The sequence below is a fragment of the Elephas maximus genome, chromosome 6 (assembly GCF_024166365.1).
Source record: "Elephas maximus indicus isolate mEleMax1 chromosome 6, mEleMax1 primary haplotype, whole genome shotgun sequence".
Lineage (NCBI taxonomy): Eukaryota > Metazoa > Chordata > Mammalia > Proboscidea > Elephantidae > Elephas > Elephas maximus.
In genome coordinates, this window is record NC_064824.1 from 61,006,762 (window position 1) to 61,018,787 (window position 12,026).

Sequence of the window (12,026 nt, forward strand, 5' to 3'; positions counted from 1 at the left end):
AACAAATAACAAAGTTTAGGTTAAACGGTGGCTTGACCCTAAGGATTCCTAGATAGTAGATTGTAAATGTCCTTTTAACATCCATGAATAACTGGAGTTGAACAGCTTGTGAAGTAGAACTGGCCATTTCCCACGATACTTTGACATTTATAGAATTTCAAAGAGTGGTAATCCATAGTAACATTCACCTACCCGAATTAGGAATGAAAATGCTTGGACTTCCTTCTTGTCAAGACACTGCCCGGTTTTCCAGTGAAGTCCTGTTGCATTAATTATAAGGCATTCCACTGTTAACTCTAGTCTAAAGCGGGTTATTCTAGTTAACCTATATCCTATTATTTCAATTTAAGCTCATTCTTTTTCTTTGTTGTTCTTGAAGGAGATGGATGAACTGCTAGGACTATTCTCCAAAAAGCTGAAGTAAAGTGGTAGGTCGCCTCTCAGTCTTTCTCTACAGTATTTAATCTGAACTTCCTTAACTTTTCTCTTACATAGTCTGCTTTCAAATCCTCTAGTTATTCCCACTTCTTTCCTCTACGATGTCTCCAATTTTCCACATTTAGCTTAATGTGAGGCTCTAAGATACTAACATAGTCCCAAATTGATGCCACACTGCACAAGCATCAAATTACCCGTGGAAATGCCGAGTTTAATCATATTTACCAGCAGTAAAACACAATAGTAAACACAAATATTCTGCCCTTATATCTAACTTGCATGTACTTTCAAAATGTAATGGAAAGAACTACTTATCTGATAAACCCATCGCAGTCCAATGGATTCTGACTCATCAAGACCCTATAGAACAGAAAAAGGTTCTATAGGGTAGCATAGGGTTTCCAAGGAGTGCTAATAGTATTTATTAAGAATATTAAAGGTTACCGTACACAGAGGTCACTCCAAGATGTTTACCAAGCAATATAACCAAGCGATGTTCATCCCCAAGAAAATAGACACTTGTGGACGTGGGTTGAGGAAAAGAAGCTGTACATCCTCTAGGCTATTCTTTCCTTGTCCTGGTTGCACTCAGAAGGCATCATTTCCTGACTCTGTTAATATGGAGAGGTGATTTGGAGAGGCACATCTTTTCCCAATGCTAACTTAGCTTGGCAGATGTGCATAGGCTACTGCTCTCCCTTTCCCTCACTGAGTTATGCATGCCTTGATTTCTAATGTCCTATTTTTTTTTTTTTTTTATTCCTAGGAAGGAGGCAGTGGTGGCTTAGTGGTAGAATTCTCACCCTCCACGCAGGAGATCTAGATTTGATTCGCAGCCAATGCACCTCATGAACAGCCACCATATATCTGTTGGTGGATGCTTGTGCTGCCATGATGCTGAATAGGTTTCAATGAAGCTTCCAGAACTAAGACAAAGTAGGAAGAAAAGCCTGGCAATCAACTCCTGAAAATCAGCCAATGAAAACCTTATGCGTCACAATAGTTTGATCTGCATCCATCATCGGATGGCACAAGACTGGGCAGCGGTGGCAGCTAACAACAACAGCAACATTTCTAGAAAGCCTAGACGTTTTCTTTGATTTTTCTCCCACTAAGAAGTCTGCGACTATCAGAAGATGGATAATATAACTCATCTCTCCAAGCCTTAGTCCGACAGAACTTCAGGAGACTAGACTGGTTCCAGGACTGTTTCATTAAACCCAGGGCATTCTCAGTATGGCCAAAGAGATCACTGTGGACCAGTGATTTTCAGACTTTAACGTGTATCAGAATCACCTGGAGGGCTTATAAAACAAACCGTTGAACTCTAAGCACAGAGTTTCTGATTCAATAGGTGTAGGATGGGGCTCAATCATTTCTCCTTCTAATGAATTCTCAGGCGATGCTAATGCTTCTGACCTGTAGACTACACTTTGAGAACCGCTGATGTAAAACTGTGCTTAAACATCCAAATTCTAGAAGAGATGAAGCTTTCAGGACTCCTGAGGAAATCAACCAATATACTGGGAATTAACTGAGCCTCCTCCATCATCTTACTTGGTTTTAACCTAACCTTGGAAAAGAATTTAGCCTCCAAATTCTTATTTCCATGAGAACTACATTTTTGTAGTTGAGGGTTTTGTTTTACCTAATATTATTTTCTTTGTAGTTGCCTCCCCCTCCCCAGTTTTGAATTATAGTCTCACAGGACTTCAGAGAAAGGTACAATTCAGTAGCAGCATCTTCCATGGATATGTGAGCCCATGAGGTCACCAAACCCTCTTTTCATTCACAACATATTTTAGCTGAATGGCTAAGCATCAGAGTTCTAGCTTATTCTTTCATTTTTCCACAGATATTAATTACACACCTGCCACTGTGCTTCTGCAAAGTACAGTAGGCATGAAGATAATTTTTTTTTGATCTTTAAAAACTCAAAGTTTTGATAGAACCAAAAAAACCTAACCCATTGCCGTCAAGTCAATTCTGACTCATAGCGACACTTTAGGACGGAATAGAACTGCCCATAGGGTTTCCAAGGAGCAGCTGGTGGATTCAAACTGCCGACCTTTTGGTTAGCAGCTATAGCTCTTAACCACTGCACCACCAGGGCTCCAGTTGGAATCAATTTTCACTTGCTTCATTTTACAATTAACAAAGCATTTTCACATTTATCAAATGAGAACCTCAGAACAGCTCTGTAAGGTAAGGATTGAATTTAAATATTTTTTTAGGATTTGTGTGTCTTGAAAGGAGCCCTGGTGGTGCAGTGGTTAAAGCACTCAGTTCCTAACCAAAAGATCAGGAGTTCAAATCCACCAGCTGCTCCATGGGAGAACGATGTGGCAGTCTGCTTGTTTAATGATTTACAGCCTTGGAAACACTATGAGGCAATTTTACTTTGTCTTACAGGGTCACTATGAGTCGGAATCAACTCCACGGCAGTGGGTTTGGTTTGGGTGTGTCTTGATTCAGTTTCACCAAATAGACTTTGAGACAACAATTTGAGTGCAAATAATTTATTTGAAAAAGTCATCCCAGGAAGTACTGTGAGAGGGTGGAGAGGACAGAAATAGGAGAAAAGCCAGCAAATAAAAAGTACTTAAATGAGCATGTTCCTGATCACTCTAAAATCCATAATCTAAGTAGTAATTGGTCAAAAATGCCGATCTTGTTATATCAGCAAAGACACATCTGTGTGTTATATAACATATATATATTTTTTTACCGTGACAAAGATTTTTAACATGTTAAAAACCCCAATAATATTACTTTCGAAAATTAACAATACTTTTCCCCTGCCAAGTTTTGCATCAAAGCTGACTAAGTTGTACCCTACTCTGGAATTTCAAACAAAATCTAATTAAATCAAAAAAGTTCGCTGGATGGGGTTAGGCTGTTTCCTGAATGCACATTACTCTGCCTGGAAGAGCTCTTAGCCTTGTTTTCAGTTGACTTTTTCTCCTGGCTGGCCCTTGATCACTGTTAACAATCCCCAGCTGTATCAGTTCCCTGCCTGTTTTAACCCCAATTGGCCTGGCCTCACATCTCTGCAGCTTTTGGAGGACAAATGAAGCCAGGCTGACCAGCACCTTGGTAATGCAGTACTAGATAATAGGTGGTAATAGAGATTTAAATCATCTCTTTTGTTCTTCTCTAGGTGCTCAGAAAATTAACAATTTGTGCATTTAAGGAAAAAACCAGGAATAAAAGATAATGCTGTGTGCCTGTCAATCTGGATGGTACAATATGACTCTTCCCCACCCCTCTCACCCACTTGGTTATTTTTAAAGATGTTTACAGACCTGCCAGCCTAGTGTGCATTGCCTATGGCTTAAAGGTTGTAGGAATCTGTTCAGAATTGGCCCCAGATGTGCTATGGCCCAGAGGTCTGAATGTGCTCCCTTCTGTAACCTACTTATTTCTAAAGCTGACCCCTTCCCCTAGGACACCTATTTAAGAAAATCATAGACCATATTATTAGTAGAAAATATATATATATATATATATATATATATATATATATATATATATATATATTTTAAGTGAAGATTAAGAGTGTATCATGAAATGAGGTGTGAGAAATGAAAATGGGGGGAGCTTGTCATATTTGCCTATTATCTAATCACTAGAACTGAACAGGACTGTTGTCCTATGTGCAAGTACTAATAGATGTAAAATTTGCTGAACACTGAGAAGAAACTGTTAATAAACAGTCAACACTCACAGAGACACCCCCTGAATGTTGTACATCCCAGTTAATGTCCATTGGCTACCTAGTTTTTGCTCAAATTATTAGTGTATACTTGCATTGACACACGTTCTCAAAGGTAGGTTCTCATTAGGGATTTTTTTAAAACCTCAATTATTTTTCTTAAAACAACAACAAAAAGGAAATACAAACATACTCCATCACTTTTCCCAGTTCAGTGGTTTTAATTTGCCAACCACTACATGAACACTGTAATCATCATCAAGAAAGTTAATCACTTTATGATTGCCTTTAGCCACAATATTAAACTATATTTACCAAGAAAAGAGAAACCATAGACTTGGAAAATAAATAGTTTTACAGTACCATCCATTAACTTTTCTAAGAATTTCTTGTCCGTATGAACAATGGTAACGCAATAAGCAAAATTTCATTTAAAAATATTTATCTGACAGATAGTCTACTTTTCTCTAGAAATGTGAGAATGGATCATCTGTACAGTTGAAGCTAAACGTGGGTTTGATAAATTCAAGTTCCACTAGTATTTCGCTTTCATTCTGAGGGAGCCTTCCCCATGGTGTGTACATATGCATATACACACAGCAGTTGTACATAGGTGTATGGACTATGTGTGTATGTGTTATTGTGGTATATTCTGAAAATGTGAATGTTTAGCTATCAACATAACTGTATACAGTGAAAGGAGTCCTGGCGGCTCAGTAGTCAAGTGCTTTACTGCTAACCGAGAAGTCAGTGGTCTGAATTAACCAGCAGCTCTGCAGGAGAGAGATGCCGCAGTTTGCTTGCCTAAGATTTACAGCCTGGGAAACCCTGTGTGGCAGTTCTAGTCTGTCCTATAGGGTCGTTATGAGTTGGAATCAACTTGACAGCAATGGGTGTGGATATATACACTGTACAAATACATCATACTGGTTAAGACTGAGTTCCAACGTGTACCTGCTCATTCCAATTTTGTGATGCTCTGTGAATTTATTTTTGATCCTTTGAGTATGTGAAAGAAATAGAAAACTATTAAATACTGTTATTCAGTCTGAGTTTAATCATTTCACTGCCTTTTCTACAGAAACCAGATTTTATTTCTTGTACTTACTCTGCAAAGTCAATTCTGTACTTTGATATTTATGCCATGTAACTTCCTGGAGAGTTGAGCTGAAAACACCAAGAAGAGAATGCAGCTTGAAGTTTCCATGTAACTGGCTGGCAGAAAATTTGCCTATAATCCTATGCTTGTGATATCACAGCTGGCTCCTTTGTGAAAGAGTATCCTGTCAACACTGATTTCTGCCAGTGTGTAAAAGCCGGTGGTTGTTATTTTCTGTTTTCTCTTCTTGTGATTAGTAGCATCAATGTTGCTTTGCCCCCCAACCTCTGAGATTTTATACTTCTGCCCACTTAAATCAGGTGTACCACGCAAAAGCACTTAAGACTCTGAAATGGAAAGGGCTATGTAAATGCAAGACTTATTAACTCACCATAAGTTGATGAAAGCCAATGTCTGAACCTACCTCCCTGAAAGGATTTTTATGGAAAATGGTTCAGAAAGTGCTCTTCATTCAGGTCTGGTGGGTATAATGTGTCCAAAGTAAATACCCAAAAGGCCTTCTTTCTACTAAGTTCACCACCTGAATTATCCTCTCTCTGTGAAGGATTAATTTTCTAAAGGCCTATGAATTTCAAACTAGAAATTGCATGGTACAAATTAATAAAGAGTTTAGCTGTAGGGCAATCAGTAGCACTTTTTCTAATCAAGCTCAATATAGCCAACATACTCTTTAAGGTTCTAATAGTTCACCAAATGTATTCCAAGTCACATGGGCACGTCATCACACAAATAACCTTATTAGAAAAACAATTCCCAAATTAATAAAATCTGAAGCCCTCATTGCCAGAATGTGTGTAGAAGCATATGATGAATAAAAACCAGCAATATCTTTCCTGAAACACAAGCTGAAGTCTAACTACTCCCTTCCTCTGAATCCACTGGTATCAGTGAGTGTTCCAAGAATACTGACTTCATTTTTTGCTTTGAGTTCAAAACTTACCTCAAATGACATCCTTAACGATGTAGGCAGAATAGGATTAATATGTTTGCTTTCTTCTCCCCATTCCTCCTTCCTCTGCCTCTTCTGTTCCTCTTCCATTTTCATTCTCTTGTGTAACCTCAGGAGCCCTGGTGGTGTAGTGGTTGAAGCACTCGGCTGCTAACTAGAAGGTCGGTGATTAAGGGCAGTTCTTCCCTGTCCTACAGGGTCACTATGAGTTGGAATTGGCTGGACTGCAATGGGTTTGGTTTTTTGGTTTGCATAATTTCAGATACAAAGAGCAAGTTAAATTCCTCAGTTCATGACACATTACCGTGTTCACCTCTGCAAGGTCACTCTAATACGAAAGTAAATTTGTGGGATACACAATAATCCCTGAAATGATGGTTTTGTCTATACTGGCATTTTTACATTTACATAATTGTTATTATACTATAGACCTTTTATTTTCTACTTTTCTGGTTAGTTTTTTTTTTTTTTACTGTTTTCATTCAGTCCTATGTTTTAAGATTTCCCCTTCTTGGACATTCTTCTAGTTTATTACTCTGACTTGTGCATAGTATTTCGTCTTGCACACCCATACATTTTACTTGTCCACCCTCCTACTATTGGATTCCGAGATTACTTCCAACTGTCTATTGTCAAAAAAAAAAAAAGGTGAAGTAAGCACCCTTGTACATATCCCCTTACGAACCTAAGCAAGAGTTCTTTAGAATATATAAACCTAACCCTAGTGCCGTCAAGTGGATTCCAACTCATAGAGACCCTACAGGACAGAGTAGAACTGCCCCATAGAGTTTCCGAGGAGCGCCTGGCGGATTTGAACTGCCAACCCTTTGGTTAGCAGCCTTAGCACTTAACCACTAAGCCACCAGGGTTTTCTTTTTAGAATATCTACGCCCCAACAGAAAAAAAAAAAAAAACAAACCTAAACTGGTTGCCATAGAGTTGATTCTGATTCATAACAACACTATAGGATAAAGCAGAACTGCCCCATAGGTTTTCCAAGGCTGTAAATCTTTACAGGAGCAGACTACCACATCTTTCTTCTGCAGAGTGGTTGATTTGACCACCTGACCTCTCAGTTAGCGTCGGGCACTTTAACCGCTGCACCACTAGGGCTTATGCTAGTACATACTTAGGGGGATTGCAGGGCCACATGGTAGAGGTATCTGTACATTAAATTTCACCCAGTACTGCAAGATATTATTATAGGTAGAGCACTGCTATTTTAATTTGCATTTCTCTCTTTACTAGTAGTAAATGTCTTCTTGCCCATTTTTCTAGCTTTTTATTATTATTATTATTATTACACGGGTGTTCTTCTGTCAAGTATACTTCTGTTTGGTATTTTTGGAGATGCATGTAAGGAATTCTTCTGCACTTCAACCTTATAAGGATATTATCCTATTTGGCCATGACACCACATTAAACATTTACATGGAAGTTTCAAGTCTGGTTGATAATGTTTTATTACTCTTAATTTTTGACAGTGGAAATTTTATTTGTAAATATTTCTCTGTCTTATTTAAACTCTCTTATTTGGATCTGCGGCTATTCCAAGTCTTTTTATTTAGGGGCTTCCATTCTAGCACTAACCAATGTGTGCTTTTTAAAAAAATTTTAATAACATTTGCAGGCAAAATACTTATAGGCAAAATTTGTCAGAAAATGAAATCCCACAAAGTATTGAGTCTAAACTTAATAAAATGTCTTTCGCCTCCTTGCTTTAAATAAATATATATGTATAATACATATAATAAATATTACATATGTATTATATATAATATTATATATACATATAGTATACATATTATATTATATATGTATAATATAATATGTATATACATTTATATAATAAAATGTCTTTCCCCTCCTTATTTACATAAATATATATATATATTTCTAAATTGTAAAAATATCACATTACCTGAGGTTAAGTTTTAGAGGCTATGAGGGACTAGAGGCTAATAACAAGCACAGTTTTATAAAAATGATTTTATAAATGACTAGGGAGAAAATTTATTTTTTGACCCTTACTATTTCTTTAATAATGTATGAGAGTTTACTGAATTTGTGGGGGCTATTGGAAACCCTGGTGGCATAGTAGTTAAGTGCTACGGCTGCTAAGCAAAAGTTCGAATCCAACAGGCGCTCCTTGGACACTCTAAGGGGCAGTTCTACTCTGTTCTATAGGGTCGTTATGAGTCAGAATTGACCCGATAGCAACAGGATGGAGGGACGGAATGACTCAATTTGAGAAATTTTGCATTCATAACAATCTTAATTGAAAGAGGAGAGATTTTGTGACAGTGACTCAGTGTTAGATTCACCTTTTCATTACCGTAGGCGTAGCAAGGAGGTAGAGCGTGACTATAATGCTACCCCCAAATTTGATAGCTTCTCATGAAATTCTATGTCACATTTCCTTCCCGATATGAGGGATGGAGAAGGGTTGGAAGGACATGTGACACAGAACAAAGAACCACAGGAACCTTGGGAGAAGAAGATGCTGACTCAGTTTCAGGTGAACTTGTAGTTTGAGTGATTTCCCAATCGTGCTTATGAATTTGCTCTGATCTTTATAACCACCATCACATGGACCTCTCTTGTGACAAACAACATATATGTTCAAGAAAGTTACCTGGGACGAGGGCTGTGATTCATAACTCTGGAATACAACAAAGCAAACTGGTCAACATAGTAGTGAACTCATGACCTTGGATTCGTTAGCTATGTGTTCTCAGCAATTGCACAACCAGTCATGGCCATATACAGGAAGTGTGCCCTGCTGAACTTCAATGCCACTTCAGAGTCAGAACTCAATGACAGAAATTAGCCAGGCAATTCTGTGCACCAGAGGGCATGAAAGAGGACTAACAACACGAGAAATTAGGATCTGATCATCATCAAAGATTTCAGTTCATGAACATGACACTGAATAGTAGCAGATTCAGCTCTTACAGTGTAATATGATTTGTGGTTTGTAAGTCTTTTATTTAAATTTTTTTGTGACTTCAGATTCAGTGACATTCATGAATCATGACTGAAAATTTATCAAGAAAGAACAATTTTTATTAATAATATGAAAACTGTTCATCAATAATTTTGTTTACAAGTTTGTAAATTAAAAGATTCCAGAAACTATGAAGAAATACCGTATTTTTATGCAAATGACATATGCCCTCTGTGTTTGTTTTTCCACGACACTCTCTCCAGATGAGGTACCCTTACAAGTGCCCCATGTCAATCCTCTTCTGCTTGTTGCTGTAAAAAAAAAAAAAAAAAAAAATGAGATAGCGCGCTTACAAAAATACCTCGCGGGGGGAAGGTGCAGCTGGCAAACGAAGGCAGAGGGTGTTCCTTATTTGCCTGAAAATACATTAATCAATGTAAACATGTTGCTACTTTATTATAATATTTTAAACATATTATAAATATAGTATATATTATTATACAAAATAATTTTATTGCAATACATTTATTGAACCATCAATATATCTCTACTTCTTGTAAGTTAAATTGAACTAAAATACATTACATGAAGTAAAACACAACTTTATAAAACCTATTGTTGAGCGAATTGAGAATACCTTCTAGAAGAGGATCATACGATATAATATGCTATGAGAATAACTGCACCTTCCATAAGAAGTATAAGAAATTATACTTATAAGAAAGTATAATTTAAGAGGAGGATATATTGTAGTACACATTTTTCAAATATTCAAAGGTATATTGATGCCTTGATTTATTAAATTGTGATGAAAACTGTGAGCATTTTGGGACCTCTTTTTTTTTTTTCAATATGTTATATATATTATAGCACCTATGTTAATTGGGCCATCTAGGAAATGAGGCATTCTGACTTAAACCAGAATAAAGTCTGGTTGAACTGTATTAAAAAAAATTTATTTAAGACAAAAATATCAAATATTGGGAATTTCACTTAATAGTTTTGGCTTTGACTTTTGTTGGCTGTTTTCTGTTTACATAAGCACATCTTCTTATTCCCTTTTCATATATCCCTTTATTTAAAATCCAAGAACAAAACAGCAGTTCCCTTTTAGTGGAGGGGTCCAGAAAAGACACATCTACCTATAACTGAGAGTTTACTGTATTCAAATCCAGACGTAAACTAAAGAAAGCCTTTTAGACATGTGCAATGTTGTGTCAAAAATACAAAAGGCTGGCTATTGGTATTTTATTAGGGAGTTTTTATTTAATTTTCTTGAGTTTGAATTTGCCAATGTTCCAAATGTCTCTAGAATATCTAGGCATTTTATTTTTAGTAGTGAATTAAAAAGTACTTATGCACACATCACCATTAGGATAAATTGACAGCTGTATTAAAATACTTTGTGTGCACATAACTGATTAGGGTACCTAAGTTTATACACAAAGACACATGAGAAGGCTGTTGACCAAACAATGTAAATACATGAAGGTGGAGAAAATAGAGTAGCTGACTTTTAAAACGGGATTATCTTGCTGTATATTTAGTACTGTTCTCTTTCAAATGCTTTTTTTGTTGTTTGCTTTTGAGGCTTGGAGGTTTGAGGCAAGAAAGATCATGAAATAGAGGTGTGAAAATTTAAATAGCAGTTAATTAGTTTAGTTAGACTGTTAACACGAACATAATGGATTTTCAGCCTTCTCTCTTTTTTATTCTCTGACTTCAGGCAATTACACACCAGAACTTCTTGAACAAGTTATTGTACATGATTTCAGAAAATAGACTGCTTGCACACTTAAGCCCAATCTAATTAAATTTTTTGAAATTGTTTATTCATTTTAAATCCAATTGAGCCTACTATGACTGTTATTGAGTTCATTCACATAGTGTTATCTTTGACGATGAAGTAACTCAGCTTCGCTCCCTCCTTTTGTACTACAGGAAAACTTGTATATTGAGAAATACATAACTAAAAACACTAATTTCATAAAAGATAGCATCTGGTTATAGATTCTTACCTATACGGCTCTGAAAAGTAAATCATATTTGGAAGCTGTATTTTACACAAGTGCTTAATATTTCTTTTTAACATTGTATTTACTTTTTTTGTCTATTAATGTTGGGAAAATCCAAAACTAGAAACTATGTAAAAGAACCAAAGTTTTTAAAAAATAAGACAATGGGATGATGATGGGGACTTTAAGAGGTAGTTTCTGTTTCCTCCTGTTGTGAGAATATGAATAAGAAATGTTTTTGATTCAGCGTAAAGAACTCATTTCCGAGAGAATAATTCCTTAATTTTTCCTTTGTGCTTCTGAATTACAAAACACCACTTGATTCGAACACTTTGCATCCAAATGGCTATTTTTACAACCTACTCCTAGGGTTGGAGAAGAAAGAGATGCCCCAAGATTCCTGAATGTTGGGGAGTCTGACTTTTGAAATAATTAGGTTTGACATCATTCATTTGTTCAAATTTTTTTTTTTTTTTTTTACAAATTATGCAAACTTTTTGTAATTTGGTATTAACAAAACAGAACAAAAAAATAAAAATCACCTGAAACACTTCTCAAATGATATTCGAAAAGAAAATACAGTCCACGTGGGGAGATTTGTTGTTGTTAGGTGCTCTCACGTAAGTTCTGACTTAGGGTGACCCAATGTACATCAGAATGAAACACTTGCTGGTCCAGCACCATCCTCACAATCATTGCTAAATTTGAGCCTTTTTTGTCATAGCCACTGTATCAATCCATTTCGTTAAGTCTTCCTCTTTTTTGCTGACCCTCTACTTTAGCAATGATGTCCTTCTCCAGGGACTACTTCCTCCTGATAACATGTCCAAAGTATGTAAGAC